This window comes from Pleurodeles waltl, chromosome 3_1 (assembly GCF_031143425.1).
Source record: "Pleurodeles waltl isolate 20211129_DDA chromosome 3_1, aPleWal1.hap1.20221129, whole genome shotgun sequence".
In the NCBI taxonomy this organism is placed as follows: Eukaryota; Metazoa; Chordata; class Amphibia; order Caudata; family Salamandridae; genus Pleurodeles; species Pleurodeles waltl.
The window spans coordinates 927,790,055-927,811,426 of NC_090440.1; the positions used below are offsets into that span (position 1 = coordinate 927,790,055).

The window sequence follows — 21,372 nt, forward strand, 5'->3', positions numbered from 1 at the left end:
GCTGGCCTCGCACTTGCTGCCGTCCCTCGCACCCGCCGCTCCACGGCGGGTGGGAGATCTTTCTCCTTCCTGGCGGCCAAGACCTGGAACTCCCTCCCCACCAGCCTCAGGACCACCCAGGACCACTCCGCTTTCCGGAGACTCCTAAAGACTTGGCTGTTCGAGCAGCGATAACCCCCCCTTTCCCCCCTAGCGCCTTGAGACCCGCACGGGTGAGTAGCGCGCTTTATAAATGTTAATGATTTGATTATGACCCATGAATCACCATGGCGGACATTCAACAGCAATAAACCATTGGTGGTACACACCGGTTCTGTCAGATTAGCCACCCAAATACAAAACAACACAACATTGGCCAATACCAAAAACACATACCTGACACTAATACACACACCACATTCACCCACCCACAGCACTATAAAACACACACCCACATTACCCACAACCCTTTACGAACACGAAAAATAGCCAAGAGGTAGACACACAAATCACATACACAACTACACACACCACAAGCACCCATCCATCCATCACGCATCCCACACCCCAATACATTATTTAACACCCACTGGCAACACACACAACACCCATGTCCCCACAAAGGCACCCTTGTTTCACAGATGAGGAGTTGCAAGTCATGGTGGAGGAAATAGTCAGGGTAGAGCCACAGCTGTTTGGAGCACAGGTGCAGCAAATATCTATAGCAAGGAAGATGGAGCTATGGCAGAGAATTGTGGACCGGGTGAACGCCATGGGACAGCATCCAAGAACAAGGGACTACATCATGAAGAGGTGGAACGACCTATGGGGGAAGATACGTTCCATGGCAGCAAGGCCCCAGTTCGCCATCCAGAGAACTGGCGGTGGATCCCCACCTCCTCCCCCACAGCTGACAGCATGGAAGGAGCAAGTCTTGGACTGGACACTGGTGAGTCAAAATTTACGACCTTTCACCCCCCCATACCGGCATACCATCTCACCCTCCCAAAACCTGAATCCCATCACTCCACTCCATCCCACACAGTGCACCTACACATATGAATAACCCGAATGCCAAGCCCTGCATGCCATATCCACTGCATGTACAGCCCTCTGAACTAACAATCCCACAATACATCACCATACACAAACAAAGGTAACAGGGCAACAACAACGATATAGGGGAAGCTACAGATGTACAATATGTCACAGACATGAAGCATAATAAATCACTTACATCCACGCAGGTGCCTCAGCCAATCCCAGCGTGAGGAGGTGCCACGGCTATCCAGTCCCCCAACAGAAGATGCCCCCAGTGATGACAGTAACTCTGGACATCTGGATGAACTTCCTGGCGCATCAGGGACCACTGGTCAGTCGGCCACCCCAGCCCACACCCAGTCCACCACATAGCCTCCCCCCATAGTTTCCAACACCACAGCACCCACCCAACATCCCCCACACCTCTGTTCCGAGGACACGTCAATCAGCAGGGTGCCCACCTGTACAGGGACCCCAGTCCACACCTCATAGCCAAGACAATCAGGGTTCTGGGGTCAGTGGCAGTGGGCACACCGTTCAGGTGACCGAGGCACAGGGGGACAGGGACACTCAGAGGACAGCTGTGCGCCAGGGGGAGGACAGGCTCAGGGAACCGACTGTCCTGGAGGCACTCACTAGTGTCCTGGAGGCTTACCAACAATCCCAGGACAAGATGGGCCACATTCTTGACATCATGCAGGAGAACCAGTGGCTGCAGGAGGTACACCATCAGGAGATCAGGAAACATTTGCAGGCCCTCAACACCACCATGGTCTCCATAGCAGGGGTGCTGGCTGATATGACCAACATAATGAGGGAATATACAGCAAACCAGCGCGCCTCTTCCATAAGCCAGTCAACTGAACAGCCCACCACATCTACTGCAGCTAGTGGACAGGAGGCCCTGCCACAGGACCCACAGGCCACCAGCACCCCTCCCCTTGCAGAAGGTTAACCACCCCGCAAACGTTCCCATTCGACCCAGACAGATGCCAGAGACTCTTGCTATGACCAAGACCACCGCCAGGAAATGAGACCCTCCTGAATGCCTCCCTTGTGTCCCACTCTGTCACCTTGTCCACCTTAAACTGCCTTTGCTCGCCTTCTTATGGCCCCTTGGACACTGGACCTGTGCTACAAAGACCCTAGTCCATTGCACTATTCCGTCTATAAATTGAATTGCAATGAACAACCTTGAACAAAACTTGAGTGACAGTGCTTTATCTGATGAAAATGTGCCAATTATTTTAAAAGTCACATCTTGTGCAATTGCCTTGAGCTCTGTGATAGCATACAAATAATGACCTGTAGCTGTCTGTAGTCATCACATCAGTACACAGTTGTTATAACACCAACAGCTGCAAAATGATAGGCATAGGTGACAGTCAGTTGAGATGCAAAGGAAGTGACTGCCATCCTGCTACAGCCACACTGAAAAGATAATTAATCAGTTCCACTGTATCACCTGTGTGTCATTGGAAGTACTGCTGTATAACTGATGTTCTGTTGTCCACATCCTCGTCCTCATCCTCATCCTCATCCTCTGCCTCCTCATCCTCACTGCCCTAAGGGTCCACTGTTGCCACAGTGGCATTTCCAGTCTCTTCCTCCTGCAGATAAGGCATATGTCGCCAGGTTGTGCAGCATGCAGCATGCTACAACTATCTGGCAAACCTTCTCACGGGAGTAGCACAGGGATCCACCTGTCAGATGGAGGCATCAAAATCTGACCTTCAGGAGGCCGAAGGTATGTTCTATGATCTGCCTGTTTCCCCTCTGTGCATTATTATACCGATTCTCAGCGCCTGTAATGGCATTCCTCACAGGGGTCAGGAACCAAGATAGGTTTGGGTAGCCAGAGATATCTTCAAGAATTAAGGGACAAACATTAGCCTTACACAATGGAATGGGGATGACTCCTGAAGGCATTAACTGACATACATTAGTTGGGGACTCCGGCTCACCTACTTGCCACACCCTGTGCCTCTGAAGTTGTGCCATTGCATTTGGGATGCTGCTATTCCTCAGGACGAAGGCATCATGCACCGACCCAGGATACTTGGCAGTGACGTGGAAGATGTACTGGTCGGCAAGGCACAGCATCTGGACATTGAGTGAGTGGAAACTGTTCCTATTCCTGGACACCTGTTCATTGTGCCGTGGGGGGACAAAAGGCAAGGTAGAGGGCAAGGAGATACCACCTCTAGCTGAGGCACAACAGCCCTTGTCTCCAGCAGAGACACAACAGCCCTCACCTCCAGCTGGGGCACATCAGCCCTCACATCCAGCAGAGACACAACAGCCCTTACCTCCAGCAGAGACACAGCAGCCCTCACCTCCAGCAGAGGATATGTAGGCCACCCTCCAGGGACTGTTGTACAAGGAGCCCCCTCCAGAACCAGTGGGCAAGTTTCCCACTTCAGAGACTGTGGCCTTGGATTCTCCACCAAAGACAAATGGGCATGAAGCCCCGTCCAGAACCAGTGGGCAAGTTTTCCATTTCAGAGACTGTGGCCTTGGACTCCCCACCAAAGACAAATGAGCATGGAGCCACCTCCAGAACCAGTGGGCAAGATCCCCACTTCAGAGACTGTGGCATTGGACTCCCCACCAAAGACAGATGGGCATGGAGCCCCCTCTAGAACTAGTGGGCAAGTTCCCCACTTCAGCTGAGGTGCCTCCCTTCCCCCTGAGGTGCCTGCCCATTTCCAACATGAAGCCCCTGAACCGTGGATTATGGATTGTGTCAGGAGTCAAGTTGGGACTTGGACTGTGGCCATGTGGCCATTTTGTACTTTGGACTGGTCATTGGGCCATTCTGAACAGTGTCACCTGCATTTGGATTTGAATGGACAATATGGTGGTTGTTGGTATCAAATTACAATCTTTGCAATTCTCTTTGTGGTCCTTGTTTTATTTTAACGTGTGTCCTGTGACATTGGTTTAACTCTGCAGCTGGTTCTGTGTATGGTGTGTGTGTCACTCTCCTTTTCCTCCCTCCCTCCTTTGTGTGCTAGGTGGCGGTACTCACCGTCCTCGTCTTCGTCAGCATTGGTTTTCCAGGAAGGCCATGGCGTAGAAGAGCATTGGGAAGTCTTGAAGTTCCAGTTTCATGACGGCAGCGAAGTCCTCTGTGTACTTGTTGGTGAGACTTTCATTTTCTGTGTTATGTTTCCGCCAGGCTTTTGATGGTGTTGGTACCACCCCAGAAATCCTGGTGGTTTGCTATGTCATAATATGTTGGGCGGTACCTTGGCTTTTGCCTGGCTGTTGATAGCTACAGCCGTGGTCAGTGGTGTTAACGCCCTGGCAGTTGGTGTGGTACATTGGCTGTTTATGGGAGGTATCACCACCATGGTCATTATTTGCCGGTATTTACCACCAGCCTGTTGGTGGTATTACCACCACTTTATCACTCACTACCAATGTCATAATGACCACCTATATATCTTTGTGTCATGGGCCCCAAATATGGACTCCTCCCACCACATCCCGGGAAGAGACAAAGAACTGGTAAGGGAAAGAGGTATGGGGGTGCAATGTGGGGCCCCAGCAGTAGGAGGGTAGGTAGTGCAAGCATGCATCCAAAAACAAACAAGCAAAATGCTTAAACTGAACATAATTCAACAAAATAAAATAATACTGTTAGTAGCAGAGCAACGGCCTGCCTTGTAAACAAAATATCCAATCCATCCTATGTAAGGGGCGGGTTGAAGGTATTGATGTCTCAATTCATCCAAAAGGCCAGGTCCTTGAATAGATGAATAAAGAGGTAGAAGGTGACCCCAGCTAAGTACAAGAGGGCATCTGAGCCTTCCACCGGCTAGAACCAGTACGCTGGAGCTGGTGCCCAGAGAAAGATATAAACTGCAATGGAGAAGAGCTGCTTGGCTAAATGAGATAATAGGTCATTTGAGGGGTCTCCTATAGGGTTTGAGATGGTATCAGACATGGAGGGAGCATGTGAGATTCCCACAACGAAAATGGTTGATGAGGATTCAGACTGATCCACGGAGCATCTCAAAAGGATCCAGCTACCTCCAGGACAGACAAGGGCCATCCTGGAATTGCTCGGGGGAAGGGGAGCCCGGGACCAGGGGACAATCAGGCCTGCCACGCTCAGAGCGATGGTGCCACCCAGTCTGCTACCTGGGCAGCCTCTGTCACTCCGCCGGAGCAAATAAGTTGGTCATTGTTGCTTTCAACCAGTTCCAAGCCTTGGACGGTACAATGAAGAATGAGCTGGTATCTCGGATCACTTTTAATTTGGCAGGGAAGAGTGAGGCGGGTTATAGGCCCAGGTCTCTCAGTTTACATTTGACTCTGAAGAAGGAAGCCCGTTGACGTTGAACCATCAACACAAAATGCAGAAAGAAAAGGATACAGTATTTGCTTCAGAGGACTTGGGGGGAGGGAGGGAGGGACTGGCAAACCATTCAAAGAACTGTATCTTGGTCTTTGAAATGTAGGAGTTTGGCAACTAACGGTCGTGGTGGGTATTGGAGGGGCCCCTGGAAGGGGGCATTTTGCAGCGACCCAGTTTGTCTCTGCGAAGGCAAAAAATGGGGTGAGACCCTCAGCAGGCACCGGCTCCCTTAACGACTGTTCCAGGTAGGTGATCATGTTTGGGCCCTCACAACCCTCCGGTAAGCTGATAAATTGTATATTGCTTTGTCTAGCTCATCCCTCCTCGTCATCAGCTCTTGTCTATGGTCCCACAGCTGTTTTAGGGGGTCAGATGCCTGGGACTGGAGGCCAGTCAGGAAATGCTTGGTGAGAGTGATCTGTTCAGTGCGCTTTCTCTGGTCCTGTCAAACGGAGTTTGATGACCTCAGTTACGTCATCCACTTTTACTTCCAGGCAAAACTGCGAGGGTTCAATTGCCATCTGGATAGTGTCCAGCTTGTCCAGGTGTGGGAGGGCACCAAGTGTTCTTGGGTCCCGATCTGGGGATCACATAGGCAGTGTTAACGTTTTGGTTGGTTTTGTACACCCCATGGTATCTGGTAGGTAACACTCGGGTCCGTTGCCCCCACTATCCTACTAGGGGCAAGGGAGGCAGCACAATCAGCCCAGTAAATGTTATGGGGTCAACACCTCAAGTGATGGTTTGTCAATGAAGAGGGACCACTTTACCAAGTCCCTGGTGCTCTCCTATGGGGCGGAGCAACACAAGCGGCCCCTGTGTGTCCAAGAGAGAAGGGGGGAGGTGATAAACTCCCATCAATGTCACCTCAGGCAGGGCTTCCGGTATCCTCTTGGGTGACAGTAGAGAAGTGTTCTCAGGGGCCCTAATCAACTGCAGAGATCTGGAACACCAGAGGAAAACCCCATACGGAGACTAGGGAGGCTGACCAAACTTCACAGGCCTCACACACTAGATAGCAGTGCAGGGGCCTCTCAGCGTGTTTAGGCGGCATGCCCCATCACCCCACATCTGAGGGTCCTTGTTCACTCTAAAATGGAATTCAGCACTTCCAAAATCACCTGGGGGGGACCATGAAACAAAAAATGTCTCCTGGCAGGCACAAGAGCTCCACTTCATGGGGCAGTGGTATGTCAGGACCTCATCAGACCCCCTTGCAGGACCTCCAGTGGTCTAGGCTGGGGCCTCACTCGAAGAAGATGCCCAGGCTCCCAGCTCCCCACCAGCCAGACAGGACTCCCCAGGCCATCCCAAGAAATGTACACTGATACCTCAGGATCAGGGGCCCTCCCGGGTGTGACCCCACAGAGTCTGCAGCCCTTCCCCACAGTCTCAAAGCTTCAGGGACCTCCTTCCCCCCCTCATGCTACCTGGGGGTCCCCAGTGATAGCACTTGTCTCCAGGCGGGCGTGGCACCAGCATGCGGGACCCTTCCTGGCTGAATCCTTCATGGCCAAGGGGGATGACCGCTCCCTCTGCTCCCTACAGGGATATTCATGGTCGCTTCTGCCTACCCCCTCCTTGATTTTCAGAGACCTTGGCAACTTAAAATCAGAGGATTGCAGCAGATTACAGGCCAAGACCGTGAGTATAGCATCCTCACTCCTCATCCCTACAAATCATCCCTGCTTCTCATCCATCATCCCTACTTCTCATCCATCATACATCTTCCCTACTTCTCATCCATCATCCCTGCTTCTCTTCCATCATCCCTACTTCTCATCCATCATCCCTGCTTCTCTTCCATCATCCCTACTTCTCATCCCTCACTACAGATTCTCATACATACTATTCATCCATCATCCCTCCTCCTCATCCATTGTCCCTACTTCTCATCCATCAACCCTACTTCTCATCCATCATATATCATCCCTACTTCTCTTCCATCATCCCTACTTCTCATCCCTCATCCCTGCTTCTCATCTCTACTCCTCATCCATTGTCTCTACTTCTCATCCATAATCCTTACTTCTCATTCCTCATCCCTCCTTCTCATCCATACTTCTCATCCATCTTCCATCATTCCTACTTCTCATACTTCATCCATCATCCCTACTCCTCATCCATTATATATATATATATATATATATATATATATATATATATGTCTGTGCGCCCTCACAATGGACAGTTTTTTTGTCACAAATTTGACTGCAAATATTATATTAATATTATCAACGATGTTATCGAAGATGTCATGAGTGCCGTAATTTGTGGAGTAATTAGCAGTGCATGGCTAGGGTGCAAGTTATAGTTACTTTAACGCACAAGTTATAGTTACTTGAGATAACTCTAAGTATAAAAGGGGAATTTATATGGTTTTGTACATTTAAAATGTGAACCTAACTGTAACGTCCCTGTAACCTTTGGTTTTTTAAGTGAATTTCAGGGTCTTTTTTAATTCTATTTTCTAATTATAATGTCCCTGTAACTTTTGTATTTTTCAGGGAATTTTTATGTTTTTTTAAACGTTAATTATAGTTAATTACTACATGTTAATTCAACCATCACCAAGCACAGCCTATGGCTATTCCCTCAGCCAACCCCCTATAACCGCCCAACCTTGTACTGTGCATGACTTTGGCTGTGCAAGGTGGGGTTGGCTGCAGGGCCAGGCCTGTGGCCAGGCCCTACGGCCAATCTCCCTAACCACCCAACACTACACTCTGCATGGTTTTTGACCATGTGCAGCGGGAGTTGGCCGCAGGTCCGTGTGCCCCCTCCTATCGACGATTTTGGCCAGGGGGACCCCATCCCATGGGGCCCAGCCTTCTAAAAAGATTTTTGGGTGAGGTGGTCCATGCAGACCCCCTCCTCTGGCCGATTTCAAACCCGGGGAGCCCATCCCCCAAGGCCTGGCGTTAATATATGTATTTCTTATGGGGAGGGGGGCCACGTGGGCTCACTCCCCTGGCTGATATTGGCTCCCAGACCCCATTCCCCGGAGCCTCCTAAAGTTTTTTTAGTGTGGGGCGCCATGCGCCCCCCCTTGTCGATTTCAGCCCTGAGGACCCCATCCCCCGGGACTTGGCGTAAAATATATATATTTTTTTAGGGGAAGAGGGACGTGTGGCCCCTTTCCCTGAGCTATTCTCAGCCCTGGGGACCTCATCCCTGGGGCCTGGCCTAAAACGTTCATTTTTTGGCAGGAGGGGGACTGCGCCAACCCCCCGGCTGATCCCGGCCCAGGGGAACCCATGCCCCGGGGCCAGGCCATGTTACCTGGGTGCCCCCCAGAGCATTCAGTCACCACCGACGGGGACCGTGGGGAGAACCTGAAGACCCCCGTGATCCTAGCCAACTCCCCACCTCCAGGGGTAGCAGGCATTGCTGTCATGGACAGGAAGCTGCTAAACATGCAGCTCCCTGTCTGTGAGAGCTGTTTGACAGCTCTCACTTGCTGGAACGGGAGTGTTTGCTCTGACTTGGCGGGAGCTGGCAAAGCTCCCGCCAAGTTAGAGCAAACAGCTATGTTCCAGGGATGGGGACCCCGGAATGTAGCAGGAGCCAGTGCTGGGGTGTGTTGGTCTACAGGGCCATTATTGGCTCCATGAGGAGGGCTGCATGGCCTCCCTCCAACATTTCAATTAGCCCTGGGGAAGTGATGGTCCCCGAGACTGGGAGTTCGCAACAGACCCCCATCCTATTTAAATTTAGCCCTGGGAAGGTGCTCTTGGGGGGGGAGCTCTGGGGCTTCCTAGGGGCCGAGCACCCCCCCCTCACATTTAATTACGTTAGCTCCAGGGAGGTGGCAGTCCCCATGACTCTGAGGGACTAGGCACCCCCTAGTTAATTAAATGTTAGCCCCAGGGAGGAAGCAGTCCCCGAGGCTGCCGGGGGACCGGGCGCCCCGCCCCCTGCATTTGATTATATCTTCTGGCCCATTTAGATGGCAGTCCCCGCGGTTGTCAGGGGAGCCAGGCGGCCCCTCCACATCTAGTTAGATGTTAGCCCCTGGGTAGGTAGTGGTCCCCAGGAGTGTGGTGGGGCCGGGCTGCCTCCCTGTGTTTAATACTGCTTGGTCCAGGGGAGGTGGCAGTTCTGGGGGCTGCAGAGGGGGCCGCATTGCCCCCCACAGTCAAAATTTCAATGCCCCCTTGACCTGGACCACCCAGAGGCTGTTAACAAAACAAGCGAGAGAGCCTGTGCCTGTTTTTTTTTTAAAGAAATTCACCAGATCCGCAGATACCCCATGACTCCCACCTAAATAGTTTTTGCTCTCGTGGGGGTCCCTTTGGGACCAAGCGCCAGAGCTAAGGGGTTAGGGTGTACGTACCCTGGCCCCTTTTCTTTTTTCAAATCTTTTTTTCTGGGACTCGGCTGAAGCCATTTCCCAACATGGCTGCTAATACTTCATTGTTGAAGTATTGGCAGCCAATCAGATTTCAGCATGAAATCAGGAGGGTTCACAGAACCTTTGCATCTCTTTATATACAAATTCGTTTTTTCTTTAATTTCTCAAAAACGACTGAACAGATTTGCTACCTTTCTGCCGAATTTGGTGTAATTCCATCCAGCGGATTGAGCAGTACTCCAGTTCAAAATCCAAATGGAAAAATGCACGGGGAAAATGTGTTTTGGGACACCCCCTTTTTCTCAGCCCCCGCTTGACAGATCACCCCGAAGCTTTCCAGACAGCAGCTGAAGTTAGCGTCTTATGTTTTTTGGAAACTTTTGTGAAGATTCATCAAACGGCGCAAAGTTATTAGGAAAACAAAAAATGCTTCTTCTATTGAAAGTAGTTCCTTACTATAACTACCTAGTGGCGACCGCCACTAGGTAATATATATATGTGTTAATTACATTTTTCATTAAGACTTTAATATTTTTCCTACATTCATGGGGTTACTCATTCATGCAAAATATTTGAAGTGAAGTATTTTCCCTACTCTTGCTTAGACTGCAGTAGGAATAGTAAAATTAATCTCTTTGCAGTTCAACTCTTTCTCTACTTTTGCTCTATTTGGAGTGTGAATAGTAAATTTCACCTATCAGAAATCCATCGCTTTCCCCAATGCTGGACTGGATTATACCTCCAAAGTCTAACACTTTCCCTACTGTTGCGCTGACTGGAGTGGGAATAGTAAATTTAACCCCTCTCAAGTTCCAACTGTTGTGTTGTTTGGTGTGGGAATAGTAAATTTCCTCCCTCCGAAGTCCAACGCATTCCCTGCTTTTGCACTGACTGGAGTGGGAATAATTAATTTCAACACTCAGAAGTCCAAATCCTTGCACTACTGAAGTAGAAATAGTAAATCTAACTATTGTGAAGTCCAACACGTTCCCTATCATCCAGTGACTGGAATAGGAATATTAAATTTACCCCTCCGAAGTCTAGCACTTTCCCTACTGTTGCATAAACTATAAAGTGGGAACAGTATATGTAATATTCTTAGACCCCAAAAGCTGTCATAGTATTGATTAAATAGACTTTATAGCATTAATTGTTTTATGTTTCATATTGTTTGTTTTTATTTTAATATTTATTTTAATGTTTATAGTATTTTTGAAAATGTATTTTTTGAATTTTTGAATGTTAATATTTTTTTACTGTCTACATTGATTAATATATTTTTTCCTATTCAATTGTTTATATTTCCATGGTGTATGTATGATATATATGTGAGTAGTGTCACAATTAATATATTTACTTTACTTTATATTAAGTTCATTATTTTTTTCATGTATTACCATGAATATAGATATACCCATGTATTTTCATATTAATAAATGTAAAATGCAATAGTAAAAATATTGTAATGTAAAATACATATTTGTTCTAATTATCTTACATATATTATCATTATAATAAATGTAAAATGTTAAAAAATGAAAATAATAGAAAATAAATGTTTATTAATTATGTTACACTATATATTTATATACTTATTTCTATAAATCTGAACATATATAAGTATATATTTATATATAGTATTACATATTAGTAGAATATATTTAATTTACATTAAATTAAATTTATATTTTGAGATATTTAACATTTACTACTTTAAACTCTATATTATAAAATCAATATTTTTGTCTACTTTTGGACAATATTAGTGTCAACAATATTTTTTTAACATATGTTTGTACTTACCAATATAAGTATAGGAGCACAATATTTTGGTAAACAATACTTTTGACATGATATTTTTGTCAACAACATTGCTTACCACGGTATTGTAATAGTGATCCCCCCCTCAGCGCATTTAAAAAATGTTGAGATCTTGATGGGCCAAAACCTTCTCTTTCCCAAACAGATCTGCCAGGTTTCCACTCTATATTTAGTTTTACTCCAAAGGCTGAGAAAAAACTCCCTCTAGTACCTGATGTCACGCATTACAAAGCCATCTATGCCCTTGTGACCTCCAGGCTAAACTATGAGAAATCCCTGTACCAGGTCATCCCAGAAAACCTGATGCAGCGTCTTCAGGTTGTGTAAAACACGGCTGCAAGACTATTCCTCAATCCGACCCTTTCCTCGCCAATCTCCACTGAGCTTAAGGACCTTCACTGCTTACCTTAGGCTCTATATTCAAATCCTTATGTTTGGTCCATAACACTATACACTATCTCATCAGCAAGTACTGGAATAGCTTTCCTTTTACCATATGTTCCACCTCCAACCTTTCAGCCTTCAGGAAGCACCTCAAAGCTTGGCTATTCCAGATTAGCTCTCATCTTGCATCTTTTCTTTTCCTAGTGTTTCCTCTTTTAGCGCCAGAACATCCCTCGGGGCAATTGTTCTGCTTTACAAAGTTTCACATAACATAACATAGCAAATATAACATATGGCAATATATACAACTTGGAGATTAGAAATGTGTAAAAACGCACCTTAAGTGTCCGGTGAAAGTGTCAACTCATTATTTCATTTGTTTACACTTTTCATCCATTTGAGTAAACAATATGTGAAATAAAAATGTAAGGCACAGAATCACAAACAAATTCAGTGGTCCTAGAAAGCAGCAATGCTGTGTGGGTAGCAGACTGTACAAACACATGCTTACAATGTGTACTACAATTCATGTTCTTTTCTTCTTTCCTCATACCATCCAGATGTCTCTGTAACACCCACACCCTGAGTCCCAGGTAAGGAATTCTGGCATCAGTAGGAGATAACCCCTCAGTTGCCCCACCAGAAGGTGGCAGCCATAAAGGTAGTTTTCTGTTGGTGAATGATCTGCAGGAGGAGGATGCAGCTGTGGCCACCTCATCTAGTGCCCAGCAAAAAAGCCAAGATGTACCACCTTTGTCAAAGCCACTGCAGGCGGCCAAGAATATCGCTGTCCCCCAGAGCAACCAACACTCACAACTAAAGAGGTCCTCCTCTGGGTGGTCTTAAAAAGCCTGTAGGAAGTAAAGGCGACCCAGATGGACATTTTAAAAAGATCAGAGAGATCTAGTAACAAACAGCATTTTGTACTATATTAGTAGTAGTACAACACCATGAACAATTGACTCCTCTTGCTAATCTTAACTGATTCCACCTGCTTCTGTTTATTTGTTCCAACTGCCATGATCTATTGACTCCACCTGCTAATGTTAATTGATTCCACTTGCTTCTGGTTATTGGTTCCAACCGTCATGATCTTTTGACTCCACCTGCTAATGTTAATTGATTCCACCTGCTTCTGTTAATTGGTTCCAACTACCAAGACCTTCTAATTTTAACTGATTGCACCTTTTTGCATAAAAGGTCAAAACCATTAGGCTGACAGATGTTCTCTCCCAGGGCCTGTTGGAACCTTCCTGTCTCCCTTGTGAGTCACATGCCTTTCAGGAGTCAGACACACCCATACAGTATTTAAGCCCCACCTGAAACTTGAGTTGGTGCTTGGCTTTGTTCCTGTCCTGAGCAAGCATCGTCCCTGCACTCACCTCGTGAGTCGACCGGATTCCTCACCCACACTAGTCTTCCTCATACAAGCCTCCTTGAAGCTCCTGTGATCCTGACTCCGTCAAGGCTTCTGTTGTCTTTGCCTCCAGTGTGGCGATTCATCTTCCTCTTTGGCTCCCTGTGCTACAGCTACAAAGACTTCCTCCTGATTCCAGTTTTAAGTAGGAGAGACAAGGCTAAGCACCTGATCACATGTTAGTGTGCACTAATACTTCGACTTAGCTTTAGTGCTCTGACCCCCCCTTATAGAGTGGGTGATTTGGACTTGAATCAGAACTGAAATCTGCCCACCAGTAAATCTTGACAGATTTTTGTCATAAGAAGGAGAGTGGACTTATTAGAGCACACTATATATGTATACAAACTTGTACAGAGAACTGAATGTAAAATGATTCTTGGGAGTGCCAGAAACTCCAGCCTTAAATTTTGATTGTACATGCTCCCATGCAGTACTTGTGGTGAAACAGTGCTTACTTTGTGCTTGTTGTTTCCTGTGCTGAGCCCTGGCACTTATTTTTTAGGGACGGGGCTTATTCTTCTGCCTCAAGCATTTACTGCGAGAAAAAGACACATATGGGAAAGACGGAGGAAGGGAAAAACAAAAAAGCATCATAAAGGGAGAAAGTAGAAAGCTGCAAGAGTGAGCTGAAGGGGCAGGAAGTGGCTTTATTTGGATTGAAGAGGCCCAAGATGGCTTCAGGATTACACCGCCTCAGTATTTCGTGTTCACACATTTAATTGCAGCAGTCGCGTGTTTAATAGGAGGGCTTTGGGCACAAGCACATTTTTATTTACAAATTAAGCACTGTGGTGAAGCCTGTAGGTCTACAATATTGTGAATAACTATGTAATCTTTTATTGTTGAGAACTGTTGGTAAACTGTCACAGAGTCCGGATCCTCGGGGTTTGCGCCTGTTCCCAATATGTCCACCTCTTGGCAGCTCCAAACTCTACTAGCCGTTATAGCACAGAGTTAAAGAATGGCCAAGTGTGGGAAGGGGTTTTAGGTTGGGAACAGCGGGGAAGGAGACCTGTGGAAGGAAAAGTTAAGAACACAATAATCAGATTATACACATTGACTTTCATAAGCTTTGTTCAGGATAGCTATGTACTGATAACATGAATGATCAAGAGCCTTCAAATATCATAACCGTATTAACTCTGAGTATCTGGAAAGTAAATAAGGGTTATGCAAGCTTTCATATGAGCGTTTCTTTAGAATACAATCTGAGACTCTGAACCTTAAAATGACTCAAGTTATTATTTGAATAGAAGCTACTTAATAACAGTGATCAATGAACACATTAGTTTTCAGGAATAAACTGCGTTAGGCTCATGAATGATACTGCAAAGGCACACTATAACAGTAATCAATGAACACATTGTTTTTTTAGGAATAAACTGTGATAAGCTCATGAATGATACTGCAAGGATACACTTTGTCTAGATTTTCAAGATTCAATTGCTGAAGAATTATTATACGCTTTAAATATTGAAACTGTGTATCAAGATTTCAATGTCTAGAAATGATCGTGCTTTCCGCCGATCTGAAAAGCAAGGGTTAAATGCCAAGAATGAATCATGCACTCTGCCATTGATTCAACCATCAGGATCTAAATGTCAAAATACGATTGCACACTCTGCCGATCTGAGTTGCAAGTTTTAATTGCCAAAAATGAATCGCGCACACTGCTGCCGATTCGATCATCAAAGTTCAAGTGTTAAAACATGATCGCACGCATGCCGATCTGAACTACAAGCGTTAAATGCCAAGAATGAATCGCGCACACTGCTGCCGATTCAACTATCAAGGATTAAATGCCAGGATACGATCGCGCACACTGCCGATCCGAACTGTGAGAGTTAAATGCCAAGAATGAATTGTGCACTCAATTGCCGATTCAACCATCAAGGTTTAAATGCCAAGATACGATTGCGCACACTGCCGATCCGAACTGCAAAAGTTAAATGCCAGGAAAACCATTGCACATGCGATGTAACCAAAAGGCCAAAAACTCGAGTATTTCTGAAAACTGAGTCGGGGACCTAACCCGACCTCCGCCTTACCGCCCTGCTTGAAGATCACCATGGAAATTAAGACAGGGCCTGAAAATCCTGGGTAGGCCTTCAGAACAGGAGCTCAGGAAAATGCTGCCGCTCTGCACCACGACCTCTGAATAGTGAGCACGTGGAGCTGGGCTGGGCCCCTTAAATAGACCCAGGCCCTGCCCACGTGCCACACCCAGCCAGGCTGCAGGAAGGGATTCTAGAAAGGCTTAGAATAGGGACCAAACCCTAACCACACCCTGTAATACTGCAGCAAGGCCTTGAAAATGAGCAATACATTGCAAACCGCATTAATGATGTTTCAATATGAATCTCTGCAATGCAAAAGGTTAACATACTGCATTAACACATAATGCATGAATTATTACATTTCATAAGCGTTGGTTTATTGCATTACGTCGCCCGTAGAGCGCGCACTGTCCTGATGTTGACAGTAAACTATTCTTCTTGGTATTTCCAGTGCACTACATCCACACCAACACCAAAGGTCCAGGGAGTGTAGAACCACTTACGCAGTGTTGCAAGGCAGCAGAGCAGGACTGGTGCTGCAAGTCTATCTTTTCTTATTTTGTCTCAATTCCCCCTTTCCCTCGAGGGCAGTGTATGATTTAAGGGTTTTGCTTTCCAGGGGGTAAGAGGTCCAGCATCGCCTTGGAATCAGGCGAGTGCATGACAGACCTTACATTTGGCCACAGCGGTGACTACTCCATCACCACCACAGACAAACTTCTCTGATGGCTCAACGGACCAAAGAAAAAGGGAGGATGTCAAGCACTAACATTTTGTCCATCTTCCTGCTTAAAGCATGGATTGCTCATGTGTTGACTGTACGGCGACTCTTTGCCGAACACAGAATTGATAGTGGCTTGTTGTGACTGTTGTTTTCTTTCTGAGGATATCTTCATGTGTGACATACAGGTAGTGGGAATGCTGCTTCGATGGTCTGAGGTGACTGTATCCCTCTTTTCCTTGCACCATGCTGAGAGTGCCACAGGTGATGGCTTGACGCTAAGAGCGACAGGGCTTCTTTGGTGACATCTCTCTTTCCTCATCATCGCCACTTCCTTCTATCTGTTTGACTTCTTCTTTCTCTACATCAGATATCCTTTTCAGATGCTGTTCCAACATGATTGAATATTGGTTTTTCAGATGGGCAGGTTGGCCTCCAGTACTGTAATGTCTAAATAGCATCTAACAAAGCACACTTTTTCCCAAATTGTATAGTCTTCAATGTGGTCTTCTTGCGGCCTAGGTTTAAACAAATCCCAAACTGGGGAGGAGAGAGCTTTCTTATACAGTCAAAGCCTGAGCAACATGCTGCGGTGGAGCTATTGCTGTTGTGTTTGCCTTTCCCTACAACAGACTGCGACTGCAGTAAAGATGAGTGTGTGTGCACATTTTTGGATTCATGATAGAAGCGGGTGGTATTGATGGAAAACTGTGACTCAGATTAGGTTAATAGAAGTGACATGCATTTCTTGTGTGTCCCTCTCAACATGAACAATCACTGTTCCATGTCCCTTATTTTCAAGGCTTTCAGCCAACTTCCTTTCCCTTGTCTCCTGTGGCAATGCTTGTGGTCCAATCCATGTCATCATTGTCTGATGTCAAGCTTGGAGAAGATGGGAGAGTGCTCCTTTTTCACCTAGTGAAGATATTTGTGTCCAATGGAAGAGCAGCCACAACATCCTGCTTGCAGCAGGCTCAAAATCCTGCTCTGTTCCTACCTTTGGAAGGTCAGATGTAGTAGACTCTAGTTACTATTGAGTTTCCTGGGAAGATTAAATTTGCTGCTGGGACATTTTCGAATTTAGACTGACTACTCTCAGCCACAACTGCAACGCTCATATACATCTATTTTAGTTTTGATGGTAGTGGCATCATTGTTTAACAAAGGTAGACCTTCTCCCAACCTCTTACTGCCCATGAGAGGGTGCATCCAGGTACGCAGTGCTGCTGAATAAAGAATGAGGGCTTGATGCGAATAGCTGCTTTCTTGGCAGAAGCCTGCTTCTCTGGGGCCATCTTCTTTGCTATTGTTGCTATTGCTGGTAAGCAGCATGAGCTAACCACAGGGAGAGCAGTCTCAGGACTATGGTGTCAACTAATTCACAGATTTCTCTCTGTCTCAGGTTCCAATTTGTACCTACAAACAATAAAAATAAAAATAAGAAAAAGAGTGTAACTTGGCAGCACTAGTCAGTGCAATAAAATCATCATCATAACAATATTGTATACATTGATTAAATTAATACAGAAAATACCTGGTGTTCCTTTAAGCCCTATTGGGGCTTCAGTGAGACTGAGAGGGAGGGGGAATCTATTAAATACATTAATAAACACCTGGCGTCCCCCCATGCCCCATGGGACCCCTATGAGACTCAGGGGAGAGGAAACATTAATTTAAATTAATTAATGAATATCTGGTGTTTTTCCAGGGCCCATTGGGACCCTATGGGAGGCAATGGGAGGAAAAATCAATTAAATTAATAAAAAATATCTGGTGTCCTTCATTGGCCCTAAGCCCCCTTTGGTATTCAGGGGGGCTGGCAAACATATATTAAATAAATTAGTAGATTACTAGTCACTCTCCACAGCCCATGAGACCCCCCTTAGATGAGGCAAAAATATTAAATTGAATAAAACAGCAACCACATACTACAGACTACTGCAGTCAGTCACAAAAAAAAACACCTATAACTGGAATAATCTATCAAAAATTAAAACTGAACAAATATGACATTGTCTCCTAGAGGGACATAAAGATCAATGCTCCCAGCAAAAGGCTTTTAAAAGTGGCATAATGTGATTAATAATCACACAAACACACTGGCTTTTACAAAATGGTGGTCACCCACATGGCAAGCAAAGAAAGAGGTATAGAGAATAAAGACACAATGGCTGCCTGGGACACACATTATGCAAAAACAATTCCATTCATCACCTTATGATTGATAGAGTTGATGCACTAAGTGCAACAGCTATGCCCAGATGTGGGTCCCGTGCTCACTATGCCACTGGAATAAAGCTCTACCGGGCTGAAAAGCCCATAATAAGGATGAAACAGGTCCCAGGTAGCTTATATTCCAGTTTAGTGTGGACCTTGCTTGTTAGTTCAGTCCGGGCTTTTCCTGTTGAAGCAGTGTCAAGACTGATTTACATATGGCTCACTCCAAGCTGAGGTGTCATGGTGTGCAAAAAACTATGGAATGGCATGCAGCGAAAGCGATTGTCAGTGGCTCAGATTAATTCAAGCATCATATCCATCACCTTTTTATTGTTACAGTTGATGTCATAAGTGCGATGGGTATGCCCACACGTAGGTCCCGTGCTCATGTGCTCACTGGAATAAAGCTATACCTGGCTGAAAAGCACAAGATGGGGGGCCAAACTAGTCTGAAGTTGCTTTTATTCCAGTTCAGAGATAACAGGGCTTGGCAGTTCCAGCTAGACTGTTCCCATTGGGGCAGGGTCAAGACTGATTTGCATGTGGCTGGGCCCAAACTGAAGTGGCATTGTGGGCAAAAATCTATGGATTGGGATGCAGTCCCAAGCGATTGTCAGTGGTGAAGATTAACTATAGCATTCCATCCATCACCTTGTTGTTGTTACATTTGACGCCTTAAGTGTGACCGGTATGCCCAGACAGTGATTCTGTGGTTACTGTGCCACTGAAATCAAGATATACCTGGCTGAAGAGCCCATAATAAGGGCCAAACCGCTCCTAGGTTGGTTGTATTCCGGTTTAGGGATGACCTGGCTTGGCAGTTCAAACTGGACTGCTCCCAAAGGAGTAGAGTCAAGATTATTTGAATATGGCTCATTCCAAACCGAGGTAGCATGGTGGCCGGAAAATGATGGATTGGGATGTGCCCTGAGTGCTTTCAGTGGCAGAGATTAATTCAAGCATTCCATCCATCACCTTGTTGTTGTTACAGTTGACGCCCTAAGTACGATGTGTATGCCTAGATGTGAGTCCTGTGCTCACTGTTCCACTGGAATCAAGCTGTACCTGGTTGAAGAGCCCATAATAAGGGTGACACCAGTCCTAGGTTTCTTGTATACTGGTTCAGACATGTGTTGTTGTTACAGTATGACACACATTATCTCCGGAAAATGGTGGTCGCCCATGTGGCAAGCAAAGAAAGAGGCATGAAGAACTAGAATAAAATTGCTACCTCTGGCGTGCACTTGAGTGTGCACGCACACAAACACAGACACTCACTCCACAAAATGATGGTCACCCACACAGCAAGCAAAGAAGGAGGCACAGCAAGGAAAGACAAAATAATGACCACCTATGGTATTCACATGAGTGTGTGCCTGCACTCGAACACAAACACACACAAAAAAACACACACACTGCCTCCACAAAATGGTGGTCACCGACTTGGTGCACAAAGAAGGAGGCATGTGGAACAAAGACAAAATGCCCCCCTATGGTACGCTTGCACACACACACACACATACAAACACACATTCTCCTTATGGATTTAGTGATTGGCCTTTGTGAAAGGTCACTGGAAGACCAATTTAAACATGAGAGGCCGCTATAGGTAAAAGGAAGGTAATCAGAAATGTTTAGTTATAGATGTTTTTATAATGATAGCATTGCCTAGCAGATTTAAATGTTTTATTAATTTATACTGTGTATTGCTCTTCACTGTGTACTTTTATGGCACTAGGGGCCAGATGTAGCAAACAGTTTGTGAGTCGCAAACGGCGAAAATCGCCGTTTGCGAGTCGCAAACGTGTGTTTGCTATGCAGAAATGCATTTGCGAGTCGGAACCGACTCGCAAAATGCATTTCCGACTCGCAAATAGGAAGGGGTGTTCCCTTCCTATTTGCGACTCGCAGTGGTATGCAATTCCATTTGCGACCGCATACGCGGTCGCAAATGGAGTCGCAGTTACCATCCACGGGCTACATTTGGAAAAAAAAAAAACTGCTTTATTTAAAAGCAGTCACGGACATGGAGGTTCCCAGCAGGCCTCCATCCCCGTGAGTGCCCATAGTCGCTATGGGGGCACAAATTGCGACCCACCTCATTAATATTAATGAGGTGGGTCTTTGCGACCCCATAGCGACTCGCAGACGATGTCTGAGACACCGTTCTGCATAGCAAATTGCAAGTTGCAATTTGCGAGTCGCTCGGACTCGCAAATTGCAAGTCGCAATTTGCCGTCTTCCTACATCTAGCCCTAGATGGCCAAAATATAGTTATTAATTGATTAATTAAAAGTTTGCTATTCACTTGTGATCAAAATTGTTGCCAGCACAGGCACCGTTTCTCAAACCCAGGAAGAAGATAGAAAGGAAAGATACATTTCAGGTCCCCATCAGCATGAGAGAGAACTGCTCTTGGTCTCGAGCCATTCTTCACTTAACAGATGCAGGAAACACAAATGATTGTTAGGTATGCTGTGGTGAAAAAACAAAACCTACAAAGTCTTAACACGGGTAAATCTGCAATCGTTGAACACTCCATGGCCTGCCCCACCCTACTATGGAGCTTGCACTGTGCCTCAATTATCTTGTTATCATGTTTGAAAACTGGAGTGTAGTCATTAATTCATTTTTTAGCTGGAAAGGAAAAGGCCAGTAAAAAGGCCTCCTGTGTGTGTGTCCCTAGTTGCCCTGGGCTGCCAGGCTGCATAATTTATTTTCCTCAAAATATCTATTATTTCATTTGGATACATATTTCCCTGAATGTTGTTGTGGGTGTCATAATACTTTCATGTGTATGGTGACCACTGGTGTGCTACTGTTCTGTTAAAACAAATATTGAAAAAGCCAATAGATCTCTCCTTTAGGGGACATTGGCTTTGGAAATGGCCTTATAGAGATGCTGTACAGCAGTGATACTCAAAGTACGGCCCAGGGGGCGCATGCGGCCCTCCTGACATTTACATGCGGCCCTCAGGTCATCAGCAGCACTGTGCTGTGCTGCTGTTTATT

At 46.0% G+C, this 21,372-nt stretch overlaps 1 long non-coding RNA gene across 1 annotated transcript in view; it reads right to left on the reverse strand.

Annotated features, from left to right (window-relative positions):
- Positions 1-14,995: 14,995 nt before the first annotated feature.
- The window catches only part of LOC138284780 (uncharacterized), a 227,944-nt gene continuing 221,567 nt past the window's right edge, over positions 14,996-21,372 (reverse strand). The window contains exon 3 of the long non-coding RNA XR_011201458.1: positions 14,996-17,559. This is a non-coding gene — a long non-coding RNA (uncharacterized lncRNA). The remainder of the gene's footprint in view (positions 17,560-21,372) is intronic.